This window comes from Chenopodium quinoa, unplaced genomic scaffold, assembly GCF_001683475.1.
Source record: "Chenopodium quinoa cultivar QQ74 unplaced genomic scaffold, ASM168347v1, whole genome shotgun sequence".
NCBI classification, from domain to species: domain Eukaryota; kingdom Viridiplantae; phylum Streptophyta; class Magnoliopsida; order Caryophyllales; family Amaranthaceae; genus Chenopodium; species Chenopodium quinoa.
The window spans coordinates 4,563,042-4,587,921 of NW_018742681.1; the positions used below are offsets into that span (position 1 = coordinate 4,563,042).

A 24,880-nucleotide genomic window follows, 5' to 3' on the forward strand; every position below is an offset into this window, starting at 1 on the left:
GAAAGTTCATACTATTGAAGAATAAGGCAATTAAAAAGTTAGGGTTTAATCTTTTTTTCGAAAAATAAAAAAAATCATCAACTTACAATTTGATTGATGGTCATTCTTTTGTAGAAATTTTCTTTGATTTCTTGATTTTTTCTTTTACAAGTAGAGATCTAAGAGCACTACTACATTTTTGTTCAAATGCAACGCCCAAAATTAGGCTATTGCAACGGCTATGTAAGTTAGTAAGTTACCGTGGCATCAACATGGTCTAATGCAATAGTTGTTTTAGATCAGGGTCTAACGCGTTGTAATAGGTATGTCTAATACAACGCTCACTATCTATACCATTTAAATGTAAAAGGGATTCTTTTGTTCTCGATCTATACGACTACCCTTTCTCTCTCCTCCATTCTACCCTCTCTCCCCTCTATCTTCCTCCACTTAGCGGCGCCCCCTGATTGATGCTCGAAATTTTGTCAATTTTAATTCTAGCTAAACCACACCACTCATTTTCACTTCATCATACTACGCCATTCTCTCTTTCCTTTTTCCCTTTGAAGCGGCAAAAACCCTAACCCTCAAGGCCCCAATTTGATATAAGAACGTTTGAAATTTCGGTTGTTTTATCCTTTGTTGTATTTCAATCTTAGTCTTCGGTGTCAAATTTGCTTTAATTTCATCAAGAAAGCCTTTATTAACTTCATTGCTCCTGATTTAAATTCACTATCTACGAATTTTGTGCTATTTTTAATTAATTTCTCGGTGAACTGGTGTTAAAGGAACTGTTTTGTGCATTGTAAAGCAAATTACAGGTACTGGATATGTTTTTTTATTACCAATGTTAATACTTAATTGAAGATCTATGTTTGCAGGTCTGTTTTGGCTCTTCCATGTCGTCAACAAGCATAGGGAAAACATCAAGGTAGTCTTCAACTTCTCAGGAAAGTCTTTAATTTTTTGTAAAGGGTCTCAAGGCAATTGAATACGGGTCAATAATGCAAAATAAATAAATACTATGGATTAGTGGAGGATAGATAGTAAGATTGATGTATAGTAATTCCTTTTGTTGTGTAATGTAGAGTACTTATGGCTAGAATTTCAATGTAATGAACAATAATTATCTATGGACTTATTGAATCCAACAGTTTTGGCTAAGTCTTTTCCTTGCTAGTTATTTTCAAATGGTTGGTGATTGTCTATATGTCTGTTGCATAGTCTGATTTTCTTAGAATAATTAATCAATGTTGTGTAGTCTGGTTTTCTTAGAATAATTAATCAATCTGGGTTTTGCTAGTTTGATTGAGAGAAAGAGAACGATTAAGGTGAGTAATCTTCATGATACACTTCCTGATCTACAGTATTACCGCGGTACTACATTTTTTTTATTAACAATTTTATGGTTTCTTGCGTTTTTTTTTTTAAATTTTCGAGTTTTCATTTTTCCTGATTCTGCTCAAATTTTTTAGTCTTTACTATTTAATTGATCTGAATGTATTGGACACATTGCTATAAGTTGTTCAATTCTGCATAATGTCGTGTATGTGTTGAAATATTAGATCATAATTTCTAAATGAAAATCTGATCCAACCCCAATAGAGAGATAAGAACCAGGATTAATTTCCTCAATGATTACCTTGCAAGGAAGAAGGAATTCTTGAGAAACTCTAATAAAACTGATCAATTTGGATACACAAAAATGACATTAGTTCGCTGGTTCAATCTTTAACTGGTGTTTTTAGTTGTTCCAATCTTTGGCTGGTTCAAGTAATCTGATTCTGAAATGTGGTAGCTTGTAATCTTCTCATTTTATTGCATCTGTTAGTTTTATTAGCTGCATTAAATAGGACAGAATGAAGTACGCTGTTTTGATTTGTGACTTTATGGCTATGGATATATCTCAGATTTTTGAACAGAGCTGGCTTGTTCTTTGGTCATGGCATAAGGAGAGCCTGTTACTACTCACATAGAACCTGTACAGGCTAATGACACACCTAGGAGACCAAGGATCCTTCTAGCTGCAAGTGGAAGTGTTGTTGCGATCAAGTTTGAGGACCTCTGTCATTGCTTTTCTGAATGGGCTGATGTAAAAGCAGTGACATCTAAATCTGCATTGCATTTTATTAACAATGTGACAATTCCAGAGGATCTGATGCTGTACACAGATGAGGATGAATGGTCTAGTTGGAGTAAAATAGGTGGCAATGTCCTTCACATTGAGCTTCGCAGGTGGGCTGACATCATGGTTATTGCCCCTCTTTCAGCAAACACACTTGGCAAGGTAATTCAACTCTTTCCATTATGTATCATCTCATTCATCTGGTCACGTTTCTAACTTTTCTCATTCAAGATTTAGATATGCCATTTGCGGAAATGTCAATTCACTCTTTTAGGTTAAGCACTAATACATTAACCTCACTTCATAAAAAAATGAGCATTACCTCAGTTAGCACTCATTATGGATTAGAGAGAATGTATATTCACTTTTTTAAAAAAAAAATCTTGCATCTACATTGTCATTTTCTAAAGGATGTTAGGCTACTTCTATCATGACTTCAGACTTTTTGAGTCATAACACTACATAATTTGAACGTAATCAGTCCAGCTTTCTCCCTCTCTCATAAATTATAAGTATTTTAGGTTGAATAAACATGCAGGTAAAAATGGACTGTATATGATGATTTGCTGGGAAAGTCAATGTCTCAAACTTAACCTTGTGTATCTGATAAAAATATATGGATATATGAAGGCATTCTGAAATTTTATGGAAATTAATCCTTCTTATGAATTTGAATTTGTTATGGTGAGGTGAAAATGATCTCTCTGTTTCTTGTAATATATTATGGGAGACAACAAGACTTGTAATGCAAATGTTTTTCTGTGAAATTTATCTAGTTTTTATGAATTTTCTTCTAAGTTTCACTTATATTTTTTTTGGTTACAAAGGCCTCATCAAGGAGTGTACTATACTTGTATCTTTGTTTGCAATGGGGTTTTTGCTAATCAATTTTAATTTCTCTTTTTAATGTATTTTATCTATTGCGAACACGCCTGCTTTTAGTGTGATTGGTTTTTTTTGCTATATATGTCTATCTGCTCTGGTCTGAGATATAATGTGATGAAGATTACCTTCTTAATTAAGTAAAAGAACCTTATAATGAACTTTGTATATCTAATTAATCTTTTAAATTGTTCAACTAAAGTTCCTTTCCTTTTTTTTAGTGCTCGATTTTTCTATAATCCCATTTTGATTTGTTTGTGTGTTTTGTTTATTAGGGGATCTAGATCCGGATATGTGTAAACAGTGCTAGAGGTGGATACTAAAGCTCAAGAAGATGCTTCCTGAATTGGTCCCAAATTGCTTTACTTGAGAAATTGGAGAAGCAGGAGAAAGAAATGATAATACGGTCCAAAGAATGGTACAAAATATTGTTTGGGGGACAAAATGATTTAGTTTAAACTTTTAATTGTTTTATCTAAGTTTAACAAGTGATAAATTAATTTTGTAACATTCCTTATAGATAACAATGTACAAACATTTAATTTATAATAATAAAATTCAATTTTTTTTAATTTAATTGTATTATTATTATTATTATTATTATTATTATTATTATTATTATTATTATTATTATTATTATTATTATTATTATTATTATTATTATTATTATTATTATTATTATAATACTGGAATTAGGTATATGCATTGTGTGGCATTAGGTATAGGGAACCGTGGCAATAGGTATAGTGAATCGTGGCATTAGGCATATGAAACCGTAGCATTAGGTATTATAGCTAATGCCACGGCAATAATGGTGTCGTTGCATCATGTATTGATCTAACGCAACGGATCATTGATACCGTGGCATTAGGTGTCATATGTCGTTGCATTAGACCTACTGCAACGCCATCAGATGCCACGGTACATAGCCGTTGAATTAGGCCTAATGCCACGGATTTTGACGCCTAATACAACGGATTTAAGGGTTGCAATAGGTCAAAAATGTAGTAGTGGAGTATTTTGATTTATTTTCAAGAAATATTTAGAAGTTTGTGGTAGTTTAGGAGAGAGAAAGTGGTAATTAAAATTATGAGGAGAGAGAAAGTGGTAAAATTATAAGGAGAGAGAAATTTCAAACGTTAGTAAAATTATCAAGAAAACTAATTTAGAAGAGGAAAGAGGAAATGTAGGCAATTAAGCGGGGAGGGTTGTAGATATTATGGTAACTTAGTGGGGGGGGGGGGTGTAGGCAATGATGCCTAAAGGGGGTGTAGGTAACAACTAATTCGTTATAACATAGATTTGAGCTTATAATATATCGTTGGAAAACTCTTTTCAAGCCCTATCCAACTATTCAATCATTGGACCCAGATTATGGACCAAATTAAACTGGTCTAAATGTTTTTATAAAAGGTTACGAAATGAATGATTTTAAGGGAGACGAAATGAATTATTTTGGGTTTAAAGGCATAAAAAGAGGAAAATAAGTTATAATTTGGGGAAATGGGCTAGGAATTGGGTTGGTTTATGAAATGTATTGGGATTGAATATGGATTTAAGCACTCCAAAGATTAAATACTCGACCCGACCAATAATGGCGGTGAAAGGTTGTTCATCATCGGGTCTGGTTTTGGGGAGACATTTTTAGGTGTCTACAATTGCCTTTACTTATGGTAATTGCTCATGTACTACTGTAGACACCTAAAAATGTCTCCCCGAAACCAGACCCGATGATGAACAACCTTTCCCCGCCATTATTGGTCGGGTTGAGTATTTAATCTCGAGAGTGCTTAAAATTCATATTCGATCAAACATAGTTCATAAAATAGTTAACGGATTAGTCCTAATGGTTAGTCAAAGCATAGTCCAATTTATATTTTGGCCCAAATCTTTTTTTATTCATTTTATATTATTTATTATTTTAGCCCAATTAATAAATAATAAACCTAAATAGCCCGAAATTATGAAACAAACTTAAAATGCTGAGCGTAATTAGGTGTAAATGAATTTGGACGTAAAAATGAAAACAAAGTCCATCGTGTCACGACAACCTATGTCGTGCCACGGGATCAATTGCCATGCCACGACATATTTTCTTGTGACACGGAATGGTCCCGTGTTTTCTCCGTATAAAACCTAAATGCGTTTTATCCTCTGTAGGTCTGTTTTTTTCCCGCGTCGCACCAAAATACCCCGTGTCACACTAAATTATACCGCGTCGTGGCATGCTGCTGACGTGTCACGGTATTCTTTTTTAGGGTTGTTTTTTTTTTTTATCATTTTAGGGTTCTGTGTGTTCTCTCTGCTCATTTTCCCTATAAATACCCCCCTCATTTCTGCAATTTGGGGCATTAATTAATTCTCTCTTCTCTCTTATATGCTATATCCTAAACACTAGCCTACCTTATTCTTCCAAAATACCTCCCTTAATCACTCCAAGGAGTCCGTACTTAAAATAAATGTGGGAGGATGAAATTACACAATTTATTTTAAAGCTAAATTAAAATAAATAAGCAAACTAATAATAAATCTACAAGTCTCACTATTATATGAAAAGGGAAGTGTGGACCACTTGGAGAATAGGGAACCATACTTGCTCCCCACTCCATACTCCCTTTGTGCCACTTGTCCCTCACCCACTTGCTTCCCATGAGTTTCGGCCCTACTACCTGTGCCTTAGGCCCAGCCGTAGCCCAATCGAAGCCTAGCCCCGCACTTGGAACTGGGGGCTGCTACTGTGGCTAGCAAGCCACGCACTCCAAGTGCGGGCTGCTGCTAGCATGGCGCGCATACCATGTGCAGGCTGCTAGCAGCTACTACCTTGGTGTGCTAGCTGCTGCTAGCACGGTGCGCTAGCACGCACTAGTCAGCCACCCTTGGCTTGGCATGGTGCGTATGCTAGCCACCTGTGCTAGCATATTATTCTCCTAGCATTCGGATGCTCGAGGAATTCCGATGCTAGGGGAATTTTGGGAATATTGTCGATTTATTATTATTTGTGTGTCTCGTCATGTAGGGAATATTTCAAGCATTAACCCCTAGCTTGAACCCCACTGTGATCATACACTAAAGTACGGTGGCGTCCAAAGGGAAAGAAGATAAAGCAAAAGAGTCGACAACAAGTTTTTAGGAACTTGTAAACCGTTCACGAGGTGAAGGTTACACCCCTTAACGATCCATGAGATCGTCAACTCCATAAGGTCTTGAACCAAATAGGGTTCGGGGATGAAGGTACAAATCCAACCTAAAAGAGATTGAACTTGCTCTAATAATAGGCCTCTACTTTATTCAGATCGTATTCATGTGCGCTTTCTGACTAACATGCAATCAATAGGATTAACCCTAAACCTGTTTATCTATGTTGGTTGAATATTAATGCACAAATAAATCTATTATTGGCGATCACTTGAATTATAATCAAATTAACCCTAAAAAAGATTATTAATTATCTTATATAAGCGTGATTACAAGTACAAATTCCCTTTAAACATGCATAAAAGGTGTGATCAAGCAATAACAATAAATAACATCAAGCAACATAATAATAATTATAGTAACAATCATAACGATTATAAAAATCATAATAATCATAATCATGTTAAATCATAATAATAATAGCAAGATCCTAGGCATGATACTAACAAGATTAATAACAAACCCTAGCATGTCACTAAACATTAAAAATTAAATATATAGCCATAACATGATACTAACAATCATAAATATTACAAAGAAAATAAAAGGCATCATAACAATCATATTTAATATTAAAGTTACCCTAGACATGATACTAGGAATATCATAATAACAACCTAAGCATGAACTCTATATCATAACATCAATAAAAACCATGAAAATACTTACTTTGATGCCTCGTACCTCTTTCTAATAACAAAACACACACGTTAGTAACTTCAAGGAAAATAATAAATAATTAAATCAAATAAACGACATAGAGATTTGGGACCAAACCCTCAGAAATTAAACCTTTCACATCTAGGGAGAAGGCAACATCGAATATGGCTAGGTGTATCTAAATCTAATGAATGCGGAATTTTTAGATTTGAGAGAAGGCTAGTTTAGAAAAGAGAGGGAGAGAGTAATCAAGAAGATCTTGATCAGAGTTGGTGAATGAAACGGAGTTTTTAGCACGTTATTTACAGAGAAAATCAGCCAAAAAGATAAAACATAAAAAACAAAATTCTGACGCAAAAAGCCAAGTTAACGCCAAACGCTGACCTTAGCGCCAGACGCTAAGACTAGCGCCAGGCGCCAAGCATAGCGTCAGGCGCTACAGCTGGCGTTTGACACTGACTCAGAAATTCACGCGTTTTCTTAAAATCAGATAGAAATTTCCGTACAAGAGGATAAAATCATATTTTCCTCAAAAACGTTCTTTTATTCTGATTAAAACTCTAAAAAGTCAAGAAAAGTCAATTTATCAATGCTAATTGAATTAGGAATGATAAATCCATATTAGGCCCTCCTCTAGATCATTGGGCCGCATATAAGGCTCAAACCGGGCCCAGTTTGGTATTTTGGCCATAACTTCCTCAATATTAATCGGAATTGGGATTATAATATATCTTAGGAAAGCTCTTGTCAAGCCCCATCCAACTACACTACTATTGGACCCATATCATGGACCAACAAAACTGGATTGGCTGTTTTCTCAAAATAGGTTTTCAAAAATAGAGAGAAAAGAAAAGAAATTAAAACTATCTGCAACACTAAACTTTCCACACTTTCACTTTATTCGATTATGATTCGACGTGAAAGGTACTCATCACTGGGTTTGGTTTTGGGGAGACACAAATTAGTGTCTACAAAAGCCCCCACTTTGACTGAGTTTGGAGAAACGCAAGTTTCAAAAACAAAAGTCAAAGTAGCGATAGGGACGAAGAATGATTCAGAACGTTCTGCGATCCAAAATCACTCTTGCAACGCCGATACCTGCAAACTAGCATTAGTTAAACATATAAGAGAGTTAAGAAACGTGTATCTTGCACCGTCGAGCACGCGTCTCTGAAAGTAACCAACTTGTTGCCGCTTTACTGTTGTTTTGATGACCTCCTGCCAAGAGAATGCCATTTCGCTTGAAAACCGCTACACTTGTAACTAATTCCAATTTAGAAGATTGATTCGCTTGAAACGACCTTCTTCCGCTTTGATAATATTCCATGTCTAAGGGAACACTATCGAAGATTGCTTCGCTTGAAACAATCCTCTTCCGCTTTGTTACCATCTTCCACGTCTAAGGGAACATGATCGAAGACAACTTCGCTTGAAATCACCTTCAGTTGTTTTTGACAACTCTCCACAATCTAGGGAATGTTGTCGAAGATATCCTCGCTTGAAGCTATCCTCATTTGTTGTGATAATTTTCCAAAGGAAATTACTGAAGATCCCCTCTTGTCGATCTTTAAAAGTTCGCTTGAACTTTACTTCCGCTACGCCTGTACGTCGGCGCTTTTGCTGCTTTGAACCTGTATGTCGGTGCCTTTTGCTGAATGAATGAACCAATATGTCGGTGCCTTTTGCAAATGATCCAGTATGTCGGTGCTTCTTGCGAATGAACCAGTATGTCGGTGCTTCTTGCGAATGAACCAATATGTCGGTGCTTTAAGCTAAGTGAGACTATCTTTCATCAGGTCGATCACTTTATGCAATCAAGTCGATTACTAAAAATTGTGTCAAATTGCTTAGAGGGGCTAACTGGCGTACCAAGGAACCCAAAATATATTTCAAAAAGTTTGAACAACCGTACTGAGTGGCTGAATATTCTGGCGCCGCTGAAATAACATCAGCGCCACACAAATGGCTGTAGCGCCAGACGCTGGAATTAGCGCCAGGCGCCAAGCCTATCTGCTGACGCCAAGGTCTGGCGCTTGGCGCTAGAGTTGGGTTTTCCTTAAATACCCTTCTCTTCTTCATTTTTGCTGCTGCTCGTCGCGCTTGTTGCTCGAAAATTCCCAGAAATTCATTTGCTTCGTTCTTGCTCGTTTCTAAACCAAATTCGCTCAAAATTGTTTCCAATCAAAGCTTATTTCATCCATTTTCTCGATCTATGTATGTTTTCTTCAAACTCACACCAGTTTTTATGAATTTAGCATGTGTATATTCTCGAATTTCATGAAAATTCAAAACTTAGAATGCTTAATTCTCTTTGTTTGTCAAATTTTATGCCATGAAATTGCTTGATTATGTTTATATATTGCCTTGGGAGTAATTTGAGACTTGTTTGACTCAATTTGGTGAAGAAATGAACAAATTGCCATTGTTGAACCTCTTAAGGTCGGGAATGCAATGTGGCTCGTTCTTGATGTTTTTGCTAGCAATTTTTGTCCAATTTGTCACAATAATTACTATAGTATTGCAAGAAATTGTTTGATTGCTTGAAAAATGCCGTTATGCTCAATTTGAATTTGTGATCTGTTTTAGCACTACATACTCTGTTTTTTTTTGCGAACATAGTATCATGCGGCTAGGCAAACCTTAGATACTATAGAACCTTAATTTATGATAAATCTGCACAATGTAGCATGGCTAGACAGCGAGGTTCCGGTTCACGATCCCGAGACGTTCGACGGGAGCATGAGCCCGTGGAGGACGATGCCGAGCCGTCAACTTCGCTCGGTCGACTCCCCGAGTGGGATGAGCGGACCTTGTACTTTTCCCCCGTCAACTACATTTCTGAGAGGGTGAGACGGGGCATCGCTGTTGGGAGGACGCGCTGTCATGGTTCCGGCTGTGACGTCTTGGGCGATCTATACAAGATGTACATCGCCAGAGACGAATAGACGAGACTTCTATGGGAGTCTTGCGGTCTTACTGCGCTGTACGAGACCTCTGAGGCAATGGTTGCCTCCAGAGGGGGTCACCATGTAGTTCGTGCTCTGGTGGAGTTCTTTTAGGACACCACCAACATTTTCCACTTTCCTTGGGGTGAGATGATGGTCACTCCTACCGACTTCAGTCTCATCACAGGATTGGAGTTAAGCTCCGTGCCACTGCCGTTCGACAGTGGGATCAACGTCTTTTCCCTTGAGGTCGAGGAGATATTGGATCCGATTGCTATTCGGGCACGAGCTGAGGTAGAGTCGTCTCAGTTCAGCGCTAGGGGGATTCGCCGCCCGACTCTAACATCGGCTTTGGACGATGGTGCGACCACCTGAGAGCAGCGGGTGCGCATCTTTGCACTCATCTTGTTGTCAGGGACGTTCTCCCCTGACAAGGGTAGTAGGGCGCTGCTTTTCTACCTTACTATCGTCCGCGATCTACACCAGATCGGGACTTATGTCTGGGCCAGCTTGGCCTATGCTGATTTCATTCGAGCGCTGAGGGACTCATGTCGACATCGGTCCTTTGGGACGAATGTTGCTTTGTCCAGCTTTTGGAGGGTCGTAGAGGTAAACCTGATTCCCTGTAAAGTTTAGCTCTACATTTTAGCTAGCATTTACTGATAACTTAAGCTTCTTGTAGGTCTAGTTCTACGAGTACTTCCCTTCTGCTGTTCCGGCGAGACTGTCGCCGCGCAGGTTTCCAGTTAGTGCTTCTTGGGGCAGCCGCCGTGTGGGAATGTCCACTGCAAATGTCCGAGATTGGATCATCTCGGTATGATTCCTTTCTTATTTGACATTTAGTGATGCCTTAGATAGACTCTTGCTTGATTGATGCTCTTTGCAGAAGCCTTAGGTGCTGTACAGACCATGGGTCGACCTGGCAGTCCCTGGGTTAGCCGCGCAGTATTCTGCTGAGCGTCGCTATTTCTTGGGGACCTATGGAGCGATTGCATATCATGGAGAGAGGGTTTCCAGACAGCATTCCTCCGATACCTTTGTCGTTCTTGCTCCTCCACCTCGTCACATGTTTAACGTCGCGAGGTTGTTGAGCATGTCAGAGGGAGCTGGTACCCCTTAGCGATCTTACACGATCCCTGGGTGATGCTATGCGGAGGATCTACTGCCGTTGTTAGCTCTAGTTCCTATACCGGCTGAGGATGTGGCGGTATTATTTTTCAGCTTTCATCTTTCGTTAAGTAGCCCCCAAGTGATGTTTTACTGACTTTGTTTTGCCTTTTCAGGACGACGCTGCTGAGTTCGTGCCACCCCGTATGTTCTTCCATTATCAGGGGACATATGGGCCGATTGAGGAGATGATTCCTCCGGCTCCTGAGGACGAGCGCTTCGTAGAGCGGTCGATTCCTCGCCACCAGACTCGGGTAAGCTTGTTTATTTGCAACTTCTGTCCATATATTATGCACGTTTACTGATTTATTTCTTTAACAGTTCTCGCGCGAGGTGGTTTCGGCGATGGCACGATGTATAGGTGCCTTCCGGAGCAAGCTTGTCCGGATGAGGAACGTGGATACCTGCCGTCGGGACGACGCCATTCAGGAGGTAGTCTTCCTTTCATATGTTTTTTTATTATCGTTTCGATTTTGCCTGTTTTTTTTATTATAATTCCTTTTGCAAGGTCAGCCCATTCCTTCTTGTACCCGCATGAGACCTGAGGTGCGGAGGGATCCGGCGAGGTCTAGCTCGAGACGTCGCCGCACTAGTTCAGGAGGTAGAGGCGATCGCTCTGAGGCTGCCTGTACTGATGTGGTAGAGGGCTTAGGTTCTTCCTCTGAGGGTGCACTTGGTGCGCCGGTAGGCCAGGAAGAGGCAACCTCGGCTCTTAGAGGTGGTGGGATGTACGAGGTTGGCTCGTCATTGCAGCAGCCTCCGCAGCCTCAGCCTCAGGTTGATCTCGGGTGGACTGGTCCTACGTTGAGCTTTCCTCCTCCTTCGGAGACTGGAGATGATGCTGGAGCTGGAGCCGGAGCTGGTGGAGAGGTTACTCCTCGTACCGCGGAGTTTTACGCGATGATGGGTTTACGTCCCCCGGCGCCGTAGTTTATACCTGTGCTTTTTATTATTTATTTGACTTTGTGTAGAACTTTGCCTTTTAGTTTGACTCTTTTTAGACATATTTTGTATATACATACTATTATGAGTTTATTTTATTTATCATGTTCTTTCATTTTTTATTATTATTATGTGCATGTTTGTGTGTGCAAGAAAATGTGACAAATAATTTTTGCGCAAAAGTTCCGTCATTTTTATTATTGATGGAGGGTATCCGACTTTCTCCCCTAAAAAGAAAAAAAATGAAAAAAAGGAAAAGTCAAATGAAATATTGGATTTATAAGAACTTGGGAATAAGTCTAAAAATAAAATCTAGAAAAATAATATAATTAATATAATAGCATTAAAAGAGAGAAATAAATGAATTATTAGAAAAAGATAAGGAAGCCGTAAAGTCCTTAGCAGACTCGAATTAAGTTAAAAATGCGGTTTTTAGAAAGCGCGTACGATGAGGCAGATTGGCGCTAGCTGGCGCCACGCGTTTTGGTGTAGCGCCAGGCGCTACACTTAGCGTTTGGCGCCAAGCTCTGGCGTCAGGCGCCAATAGTAGCGTCTGGCGCTAAAGGGCGCTGACTCCGTATCCTTCCTAGATTAAAACTGCTCCGATTTCGTGCATACATAGCCCCCTGCCCAGCCGATTCTCTTCATAATTTCAGCAACTAAAATATTTCTTAGCTTTAAAAAAATAATGTCATGTCTCTAGTCACCAAGACTTTCACCAACTACACCCATGAATGGTGTCGGTCTCTTAATGCCAAAGAAAGAAAAAAATTCAACGTGTTTCACTTGGGGGAATTTATGGTATCAAAGGGGTAGATCTTGACTTAGATTTTATTCATACCGCTCTAGAATATTGGGATGTAGATACTCATTGCTTTAGAATAGGGTATGATGAAATTAGCCCTATGACGGAAGAATTTGGTGTTATTTTAGGTTTCCCTGCAATAGATCTTGTAGTAATCCCTAGAATAGATGCATATTATTATAAGGATTTTGAACGCTTCTTCAATTTAAAGGAAAGAGATTTATCAAAAATAGTGGATGGTAACATAGTTAATTTGAAAGAGTTTGCTCGCTATTATTTTGATAAACCTTACTCCGAATCTTTTCATGTTTATAGAAGAAGAGCTTTCTTATTTTGTATGCTTAATCAATTTTTTCTTACTAGTGGTAAAAATAATGAGGGTCAATCAATTATAACCACCGTATTAGAACAAATTGAATCAGGGAGAAATCTAATGCCATTCATAGTTGGAGAGACTATGATTAGTCTCGACGAATTAAAGAGGAACCCAAAAGCACCTTTTCGGGGCTCTCCAATTTTATTACAGGTAGAAAAATAATATTTTTAATTACAGAAATCAAAAATATATTTTTGTATAGTAATAATAATTTATTTGTATTGTAAATTTTTTACAGATGTGGCTAATGGAAAGGCTGGAATTAGTTAGCCCTCCAGACAATATTGAGAAGTACACCCCAAATTGTTTCGTGAGGAGAAAGAAACGCTTCTCTAAGATGGGGCGCCACGAGTGGAAGAGGGTCTTCGAATCCTGCAATTTTGCCATTAAGTGGGTCATCCCTTGGTGGAAAATAGAAAGGATGGTTGGTGTCAACAAGCAACCATTCTGCCGTCTTCCAAGCTTGTCCCGTATGACTTATTACTATCCCTGCAGGGTAAAAAGACAATACGGCCTACTTCAGACTATTCCTTCTGGAGATCTTCGTCCTCCCTACGAGTTCCCTGTCTCCTAGGAAGTAGACAAATTTGATGCTTATTGGAGCGCCAGACCTTTATGGGAAGTAATTACCCAAAAGGTTCCTCCTTCCTTGCCCAATGATGTGAAGAAGTGGCTGCTGAAGAAACCTTCGAAGGACTTGAAGAAAAATCAGGGTAAAACTGATGTGAAGAGTCGTCTAGGTGACAAAGTGGTTCCTGTTAGGGAACGCTTAGGTGAAAGAATTGAGTTCAAAACACCTGCAATGCCCAGGAAGAAAAGTACTACAAAAGATAAGGGAAAAAGGAAAGCTGACACCATAGAGAAAAAAGCTTGAGTAGAAAAAAAGCATGGAGTCCCAGCTGAAGGGAAAACTATCTACTCCAAGATTGAATGTATGTCCTCTAAAGGATGCCTACTAGCTAAGGTTATGGATGAGGAGGAGGAAGCAGACAAAAATTGAAAAAGGGCTAGGAAAGAGAAAGAAGATTAAGAGCGTTGCTTTATTTTCAATTATTCGATCGACTTAGTTTATTTTTTTTAATTAAAGTTAATTCATTCCATCAATAATGTAATTTTATTTTATTAATGAAATTTCAGCTTTTAATTAAATTATTTACTTTAAATTTATTTTATTAAAGCAATGAAAACCGAAAAAAAATAATTTTCCAGAAATTTTTCGAGTACGGAAGTCGAAAATTTTCCGAAACAAACCAAAATATTCCCAGAATTTATCTGTGAATTGGCGCCACGATTTCGAGACTGGCATCAGGCGACAGACTCCGTCATCTGGCGCTGATGGTCATCGGCTAGCGCCATAATTTTTTCTGCGACGCCGATATTTCGCCGATCTTCTGTCGAATTTTTAATTAGTTCTGGGCCTCCGAATTAAGCTAGTGTATGATTCTTACGCTTGAAATATTCCCTACAGTTTTTAGAAATTCTTCACATTCGGCTTGAAAGTGAGTTCCATTGTCACTTATCATTTCATGTGGGACTACGTATCGACAAATAATATTTCTCTCGATAAAGAGTGCTACATGTTTTGCAGTGAGTTTAACGTATGATTGCGCTTCGACCCACTTTGTGAAGTAATAAATTGCTACTAGGATATATTTGTGGCCTCCTGTTCCTAGGGGAGTGATTTTGCCGATGATGTCAATTCCACATGTAGAGAATGGCCATGGCGACGTATAGGTGTAGAGCAAGGATGGAGGAATATGTTGTAAATTGGCATAGATTTGGTACTTAGGGCATCTTTTTAGGTATTGATGGCAATCTCTATTCATTGTAGTCCAATAATATCCTTCTCGCATTATCTTTTGGACTAACATTTTTCCATTTATATGAGTGCCACAGATTCCTTCGTGGACTATTCTCATTGCTCTTTGAGCATCCTTTTTTCCTACACATAAGAGAGCTCGACCCTTAGGTACCCTTTTATGTAGCTCGTTGTCTATGAGTACATATTGGGAAGCCAAGAGTCTTAAAGCTCGCTTTGCTCTTTTGTCAGCATGGGGAGGGTATTCTCCTTTGGTGACATAATTGAGTATATCCGTGTACCATGGTTCTTCTTCTTCTTCGTCTTGGACTACTTCGTTATCTTCTATAGCCTTGATGTATGCTGGTTTGTGCCTTTTCTCTATAGTTAGAGGCATTTGCTCGATTTCCGTGGGAATCCTAACCATCGAGGCTAGTCTTGCCAAGGCATCAGCAAATTGATTTTCTTCTCTAGGTAGATATGTGTATTCTACCTTCTCTAACTGACCAGTAAGAGTTTCCAGATAGGTTTGGTAAGGGGCTAGACTTTTGCTTCTTACTTTCCATCTTTTAGATATTTGATTGATGATTAATGAAGATTCTCCGAATATCCTTAACTGTTTTACTCCCAATGCCAAAGCTGTTTCAAGGCTTACAACGCATGCTTCATATTCAGCAGCATTGTTGGTAACGTCGAAATCAAGCTTTATGGAGATTGGAACATGCTCTTCTTTAGGTGACACTAGTAATACTCCAACGCAAAATCCCTTTTGGTTTGAGGCTCCGTTGAAGTACAAGGTCCAAGTATCATCTTCAGTGACCATTAAGTCTTCATCTGGAAATTCATTGTCTTGTATTGGCGTCGAGTCTTCTATTGGAAAGTCCGCTAGAAAGTCTGACACCACAGATCCTTTGATAGCTTTTTGTGGCATAAACCTTACATCAAACAGGGCTAAATTGACTATCCATCTCGATATGTGTCTATTAATTCGGATGATATACTACAAGGGGGGGGGTGAATTGTAGTACGTTCCTAGTGCCTACTTTTCGCGGAATATAAAACTGATTGCTGTTAGGAACTTAGACAATGCAAAGCGGATTTTACGAGGAAACCACCCAGGGCCCAACTGGAAGTAAAACTTCGACCCTACCTTAGGGATTTCAAACACACTTTACTATAATAGGGCAAACGCCAAGTTACAACCTATTAGACACGGACCTTTATTTCGCAAGTTCCTCACTGGGCTTGCTACTCGATAGGACCCTAACCTACCCAATCTAAGTACCACACTTAGATTCACTCGTACCACCAAAGTACTACCCACTCGGCCTCACACTAGAAGCTCAATTGGCCTCACCTAGAAGCTCACACATTGCACTCTTACAATATAATTATAACGAGAATCCTCACAAACTCTCACACCCCAATACAGAAAACACTCAAAACCCTTTTTCCCAATTACAAGCTCTCAAAGAATAACTCTAAATACATATCAATGAATAAAGAGATAAAAATAATATGCTGGACACTTCAAGATCTGTCTGGAACTTACTGGACGAACTGTAACTGGAACCTGACTGGAACTTTGACCTGGAGGTTTAACTTAGATTCGTGGTGAAGGATGAAACCATATTTCTTGACCACTAAGCTTCATCAGCCTCAACTTTGAATGAATACATATGAGCATATTTATAGTACACCCAAATTATTCTTTTCATAAAAGATAAGTTTTATTAAAAGATAGAAATAAAAGATATTTTCCAAAAATAAGTTTTCCAAAAATATATCTTTTGTTAAGAATATATTCTATCAATAATAATGAGATATATTTACCACAAAATCAGATTTTATCTAAATCTTATATTTTTCAAATATACTAGTATATCTTTTAACAAAAGATATACTTACCATATCTTTTTAACAAAAGATATACTTGCCATATCTTTTTATAAAAGATATACTTACCATATCTTTTTACAAAAGATATAATTACCATATCTTTTAACAAAGGATATACTTGCCATAAAATTAGATTTTATTTAAAACTTATTTTATTGAAAATATTTTCCAAAAATAACTTATCTTTTTCCAAAAGGGATTTATTAGAAAATAAATATTTTTATTCTGTAAAACCAAATCCCTAAAAGATATGCACGTATTAGGTAAATATTTATATCATTAAATTCGATCTGCGACCTTTAACGACGTGCAGACCTAAGTTCCGATTAGGTTTCGGAACTCTGACAGTCTCTGAGTTCCTGACAAGTCAGTAACTCTAATTTCATTGACTATCATGAGTTCACCTTGGTTCTTTAGACTTGTTCCAGACTGACTTTTATGTCCAACATACTTACATGAATCCTAGAGCGATATACTTCGATTTCTCCATCTTCATGTTGTTTCTTTGAAACTCTTGTTCTGGAATCTTGTAGTATTGATGTATTCTAGTTCTCGGGGCAAGTTCCTGTTAGGGAACTTAGATAGTTCTTGTTAGAGAACTAAGTTCCTGTTAGGGAACTCTTCATGTACCTGTTAGGGAACATGCTCCGGCTTTCATGGGAAAGCCTGCCGAAAGTTCTTTCTGGATCTTGTTAGAGAATACCTTCAGGTTCCTTCGTGGTTTGGTTCTCATGGGAGAACCTGCTTTAGGTTCATTCATTCTCTCTTGTTCATCTTGAAGTCTTCTATGTTCCAACCCATTGACTTCACCTAAGTCAGTTCCTGTCTTCACATAAACACTTAAGAGAAATATTAGATTGAAGTTTGTTTGTCATAAACAAACTTCAAGTGAGAGAACTAATTAAACTTAAAGCTTATGTAAATACTCCTACACATATACAACACATGTATGCATAGTGTACTTACCTTAAGAAGCTAACATATGCAAACACCTATTTACATAGTTACCTTCATGGTTCTTTAGCCATCATCATGTTTATCAACCATAACACTCATCATTGTTCTTGTTTCTCTATTGCTTATCATATATTGCTCAGGTTCCTTATATATATATATATATACGTGTGTGTGTGTGTCTGTGACTGCTCAGGTTCCTTGTATCCTGTTCCAAGTATAACTTGTTCTTTCTATGCACAACTTAACAAACACATTAGTTAGATAATCATCATTAGTTTACAATCATCAAAACCTAATTACTCAACAGTGTCCATTGAGTGTAGATTTCTCGATTAGATAATTGAGTGGATATAATCGGGAGACTACAAAGACGGTATGCACTAGCATGTAATGTCTTAACTTGGTTGTGGCCCACACCAAGGCGAGGCACAATTTCTCTAGTGGTGTGTAACGTGCTTCATATTCGAGCATTTTTTTGCTTAGATAGTAGATTGCATTTTCTTTGCCTTCGTGCTAGCATAGCTCCCATTGTCTCTTTGGTAACTGTTAAATACAACCTAAGAGGTATTCCGGGAAGTGCTGGTGCTAATACGGGAGGATTTGCGAGATAGGCTTTGATCTTTTCAAAGGCTTTTTGACGCTCGTCATCCCATATTACTGGTACATTCTTCTTAAGCTTTTTGAAGATTGGTTCACTTATCGTCGTTAATTTTGATATGAACCTACTTATGTATTGCAGCCGGCCAATAAATCCTCGAATCTGTTTCTCAGTTTTGGGCGGTGGCATTGACATGATTGCTTTAATTTTGGTTAGGTCTATCTCTATTCCTCTAGATCTTATGACATAACACAAAAGCTTGCCTGAGGTGACTCCAAAAGCACACTTAGATGTGTTCAACCTCATATTATATTTTCTTAGCCTTTCGAAATATTTCCTAAAGGCTACTTGATGGTTGGGACGGTCTTTTGATTTTACAATCATGTCATCGACATATACTTCGACCTCTTTATGCATCATGTCATGGAGTAAGGCAGTTGCTGCATGTTGGTAAGTAGCACCCGCGTTTTTCAACCCGAATGGCATTATCGTGTAGCAGTAAGTGCCCCATGGTGTTATGAAAGTTGTTTTCTCCATGTCTTCTTCTGCCATGAGGATCTAATTATAACCTGCGTACCCGTCCATGAACGAGAGAAGTGCGTGGTTTGCCATGTTATCTACTAGAATGTCGGTGTGTGGTAAAGGGAAGTCCTCCTTTGGACTTGCCTTATTTAGATCTCGATAGTCGACACACATTCTGTTGAGCAATTAGGTTTTGATGATTATAAACTAATGATGATTATCTATCTAACGTGTATGTTAAGTTGTGCATAGAAAGAGCAAGTTATGCTTCGAACAAGATACAAGGAACCTGAGTAATGACAGGTATATATGTAAGGAACTTGAGCAATATAGGATAAGAAATAGAGGAACAAGAACAACGATAAGTGTTATGGTTGATACGCATGATGATGGCTAAGGAACCATGAAGGTAACTATGTAAACATGTGTTTACATATGTTAGCTTCATAAGGTAAGTATCCTATACATATATAAGTTATGTATGTGTAGGAGTCTTTTAATTTAGTTTAGTTTTCTTTATTGTTTTTATAAATGAAAAAAAACTAACCTTCTGTTATACTTTGTTATCCTCAGAAGTTTGCTCAGTTTGTCATCATTAAAAAGGGGCAAATTGTTGACCCTTATGATGTTTTGATGATGATGTTAATAATTGAGCAAACTTCCATTTAATAAGGATTTTCTAGTGTTGTGATGTTTGCAGGTTCAGTAAGCGTTGAGGGCTAAAGTAGGAACTGAAACAGAGGAACTTTAGAATATCCATGAGGATACAAGTAAAGTTAGAAGAAGAGTTCCAGAAATGGAACTTCTAGAAGTTTCTTAACAGGAACTTCGAAACGGGTTGTAACGACCTGGTTTCGGTGTAATGCTGGGGAAACCCTAAGATCATGAATATATCAAGACTAAAGGATTCCAGAACAAGAGTTTCAAAGAAGTAACATGAAGATAGAGAAATAGAAGTATATTGCTCTAGGATTCATGTAAGTATGTTGGACATAAAAGTTGGTCTGGAACAAGTCTATATAGAACCAAGGTGAACTCCAAACAGTCAATGAAATTAGAGTAACTGACTTGTAAGGAACTCAGAGACTGTCAGAGTTCAGGAACCTAATAAGAACTTAAGTATGCACGTCGTTAAAAGTCGGTTTTAATGATATATATATTTACCTTATACGTGCATATCTTTTAGGGATTTGGTTTTACTGAATAAAGATATTTATCTTCTAATAAATCCCTTTTGGAAAAAGATAAGATTGTTTAAAAAGTATTTTAAACAAAAAGATAAGTTTTGAATAAAATCTGATTTTATGCTAAGTTTATCTTATTATTATTGAAAGTTTTTATTCTTAACAAAAAGATATATTTTCGGAAAGCTGATTTTTAGAAAATATCTTTTAAACTTATCTTTTCAGAAAATCTATCTTTTTCAAGATGAAATGAATAATTCGAGTGTACTATAAATATGCTCATATGCATTCATTCAAAGTTGAGGATGACGAAGTGTAGTGGTCGTGCTTAATGGTTTTATCCTTCACCATGAAGCTAAGTCAGTCCTCTTGGTCAAAGTTCCTATCAGGTTTTGGTTACAGTACGTCCAGTGAGTTCCAGACAGGTCTCGAGTGTCCAACATATTAGTTTTATCTCTTTATTCATAGATATGTATTTAGGGATATTCAATGAGATCTTGTAATGGGAAAAAGGGATTTGAGTGTTTTGTATTTTGGGGTGAGATTGTGAATTCTCTTAAATTCACGTTTGTGATGAGTTTGAAATCTCGTAAAATTCGAGTGGCAGTTAGTCACCCCGAGTGTGTCTTGGGTTGCACAGTGAGAAAAAGGAACCTGAGTGTGTCTTAGGTTGAGAAAGGAACCTGAGTGTGTCTTGGGTCAAAAAAGGTGCCTAAGTTTGTCTTAGGTCTGATAGGATAGGTTCTTATCAATCAGCAAGTGTCTTAAGAGGAACTTGCGAAGCAAAGGTCTGTGTAATAGGTTGTACTAGGAGAGTTGCCTATTATAGTTGAATTTGTTTATAAGTCCCAATAGGGCCGAGGTTTTACTTCCAGTTGGGCACTGGATGGTTTCCTCGTAAAACTTGCTGTGTGCTTTAAGTTCCTTTACGTTTTGTTTTTAATTTCCGCATAAGTTCCGCGATTGGAACCTACTACCATTCACCCCCCCTCTTGTAATAGTTCATCGAAACTAACAATTGGTATCAGAGCAGGTGCTCTTGATAAATCGGGCAACCTCGAGGAGCAAGTTCCAGGCTAGGATGGATATCTACAAGGAATGCAGCGAATGGAACTCAACCCTAGAACGTTCCCAATACCACGTGAAGGCCAAAGTCTACTTGTGAAGCAGAAGTGATTCAAAGATGAACATATTTGAGGTAAGTGTCTCGTCTTTGAAGTCTTGATTATATGCATGATAATATGTGTTTCTTGCAGTATTTCTAGTTAAATTTTGGATTTTGTTTTCAAAGTTTTTAAATCAATTTTGTGTAACCTCAAATTTGATTATAGTGTGAAAAGTATTTTTCAGATTTACAAATTGATTTTTTTTAAAGAATCGGTTTACTAGAAATAGTTCAAGGAACGTATTGTGTAGAATTATGCATATTTGGTCCCTTGGAACCTGGATTACCCCTGTATGGTAACTTAATTCTTTGGGCAAGGTAATGAACGTATATTTTGAATAGTTGCCAAAGAATGACCTTATCATGTGTATGTATTATTCTGAATATTTATTATATAGACACATGATGTTTATTGTTAGTAAAGATAGTTGGTTTAACCGTAGTTGTTTAAATTATGGATTATTGACGTCTATTACTAACATGAAGGTACCCAATATATATTTGGTAACCAAAGCCAAAAGATGACTGATTTTGCAGGCTATGTGAGTAGAGACAACTTATTAATAACGATGATCTTTGGTTGTTTGTATACAAGGAATTATGTGCAAGTTCCTCTCACTAAAAAGCCTTTATAAGAGGTTTGTAGTAGGTGAAGCGACAATATGGATAAGTGAGTAAGTCGCCTAGACATCTCTCTGTAAATATTGGTCATGTGCTTTTGGTATGTATTAATCCTTCACAAATTCCTATTGAAATTCAATTCCCTATTCTTATGAAGGTTATTTGTGAATGGATGTAAAGAGAAGTTGTTTTGATAGTTATAATGTATATCATGACAAACTAACTTCTCTTCTAGCTTTGTGCAAGTTATTAATGATTGTTTTGTAGGTTTTTCCATTGAGACAAATTGGTGCGTAAAAGTTTGTTCCATTAGAGCTCAGTGCTTAAATTGGTTGGAACTTGGTGAACTTGGAATGATAAAACGAATTAGGGATACAGGAATAACAAAGCTTCTATATCAAGGTGCTATAGGAGTTAGCGTATACGTTCCTATAAAGATTCTTGTTCAAAGTTCTAGTTAAGTTCTTATTATTCAAAGTTCCTTGGAACAAAGCATTAATTCTTGTAGCAGACTCTTATGAAGGATGATGAGTTAAGATGATTATCTTTGACTGCGTGTTGGAGATTCATCATTTCGTTGATGGAACGACATCTAAAAGGGAGTATTCTTACAGGAACTTTATGTTTTAACACTTTTATGCTTTAGGTTTTATCTACCTCTTTTGACTAACCTACTGACATTTTAAAGGCACAAAGGAATCTCTTGGGTTGTGAACTTTCAGGTTATATCTTTTGAATGATCATATGAGGGACTTTGACAAGGTGTTGAAGAATTTGAGATTAAATCAACACGTTCCTCTACCCAAGATACAATGGTCTAAAGGACTAGAAGGACATGTTCCAACTTTATGTCAAAAGGAACATGGAAGAGTTGAAGGTTTATAATAGGAGGGAACTCGCATTATCTCGACAGCGAGGTTCCAAAAGAGATGATGATAGCCAAATCAAGGTATCTCTTGCGATAAACCTACAATGGAAGAACTTTGACTTATAATACTAACACGAAAGGTAAAATTTCTACATAACAGGAAGTTAGTAAGTCAAGTTCCTATCCCATTGTGAATATTTTTCTTGTCGAGTTTTTAATGCACATTCTGGTTTTCAATTGCTTGTAACTCTAGTTGTTTCATGGCTTCAAGATGACATCATCAATAAAGAGTGGAAATGTCACATATGAAGGGAATAAAAAAAAAAGGAACACATCATTTGTGGATCTCAAGGTGATTCCTAACAACAACCTGACATTTCTAGGTTTTATTGAAGATGAGATACTTCTATGCTTCAAACTGTGAACATGTAAATCTTTTCATACTTGATAAACCTAGTAGGAACTCGATAATAAGTATATGTATATGTAAGTTCCAAACAGGTTAAGATCGAGAAGCATGAGAATCAAACACATGTTACATTCTCTTTCAACATCAGGTAGATGGTAAGAAACACTAATCCATTGGATCTTAGTGATATGGATATGTTTACCATGTGATATGTAGAGACTAATTGAAAGAGATGTCTTGTTTATAAGTAATGAAAGCAAATGAATAATTGGTTACTTTTCTTAATAGAAGAGATGATGAACTGTTTGTTGAAAGTCTTTTATATCACAGGGGTTGTGGCTAAGTGTTCATCATTTATGAAGGTTTAGATCTAACAATGGAACCTAGTTCCAGTAATGGTTGATGTTTGTTGCAGGAACACAGGATTGACAACAAGTTTCCAACTTTGAATCATGAAAGACACGAAGAAAACAAAGTTATATACTAATGGTCTTTGCAGGTTCTTTGGAATAGTTTCAATGCCTCTTGCTACATCATCAACACTGAAGCAATAGATCTGATTAACAAGACACCCTATGTTCCACTTAGGGATGTTTGATGATAGAAGTGCCAAGGCGATTTATCTATAAACGTCGAGAATAGTAAAACATAAAGAGTTCACCCTATCTTGTTTAATGTGCAATAAGTGAACATATTTTGAGACTAACAAGTTTGTTCCCATCAAACAGGTTATAAAGATGAACTCACAAGTTCCTGTAGAACTAACTGAGTTCCTAGTAATGAAATATGTCACTAAGAATAACAGCAAGGGATAGCTACATATGTTGAGGAACTTTTAGATGTTAAGTTCCAACTCATGCAGCAAAGTTCAATGAACTCAATACAAGAAAGAAAGTTCCAACGAAGTTCCAGAACTGAGATAATATTTGTTCCGACCAGCAATATCTCAACAAACTATGGAACTAAAGTGTCTTATATGCATATGTAACCAAGGCCGAGCCTCACGACATTGAAGGATTTGAGGATAGAGCTTGAAGATTAGATGTGCAACAGGAACTCGATGAGCTTAAAAGGAAGAAGGTGTGTATTACATTTTAAACCTATTCTATAACACTTAAAAAGGGTAGGAGATCAAAAAGGGTGTTCTGGAAAAAGCTTGTTGAGTAAGGCACGTGAATGGAACAAGGCCAGGTTGGTTCTTAAAGAAAACAACCAATACAAAGGTATGTATTGTTTTTAAGGAACTTATTGCTCGTGTAGCTAGACTTGAAGGTAATGGAACATTATTTTATCTTGCTATTTATATGGGATTAGAGTTGTACCACATGGATGTCTTGGATATATTTTGTATAACATTTTGTTATAGATGTCTATGTGGAACATACTCTAGGATAGATTTCTATCCAAGTTCCTTCTTGAAAATTGAGCTTTAAAATTATCAATTTTTGTTTTCAAGAAGGATTGAGTTATTAGTTGTACTTACTTACATTGATTATATTTTTGGTACAACTAACGAGCCATTGTGCATTGGTTTTTGCTAATCTATGATAAGAAAATATATTTGTAAGCATTAACCACTGACAATGGAACTTGAGTTAGAAGTGGAAGTACATATTAGATTCGAAATCATCAAGGAACAGAACAACCACTTCAAGAACTCCAAGGTAAGCCATCATATCAACCTATGTATTAATAGTTACATCTTTATTGATATGAGACTACATAAGATATAAGTTCCTTTCACATGTCGGCATTAGATGAATTGGATTGATATATCTTTGGT

General features: G+C 37.2%; 1 long non-coding RNA gene across 1 annotated transcript; it reads left to right on the forward strand.

Annotated features, from left to right (window-relative positions):
• The first annotated feature begins 340 nt into the window (after positions 1-340).
• On the forward strand, positions 341-3,528 carry LOC110722443. The gene is made up of 3 exons (XR_002511608.1): positions 341-910; positions 1,890-2,266; positions 3,262-3,528. It is a non-coding gene; the product is annotated as an uncharacterized LOC110722443 (long non-coding RNA).
• Positions 3,529-24,880: the final 21,352 nt, after the last annotated feature.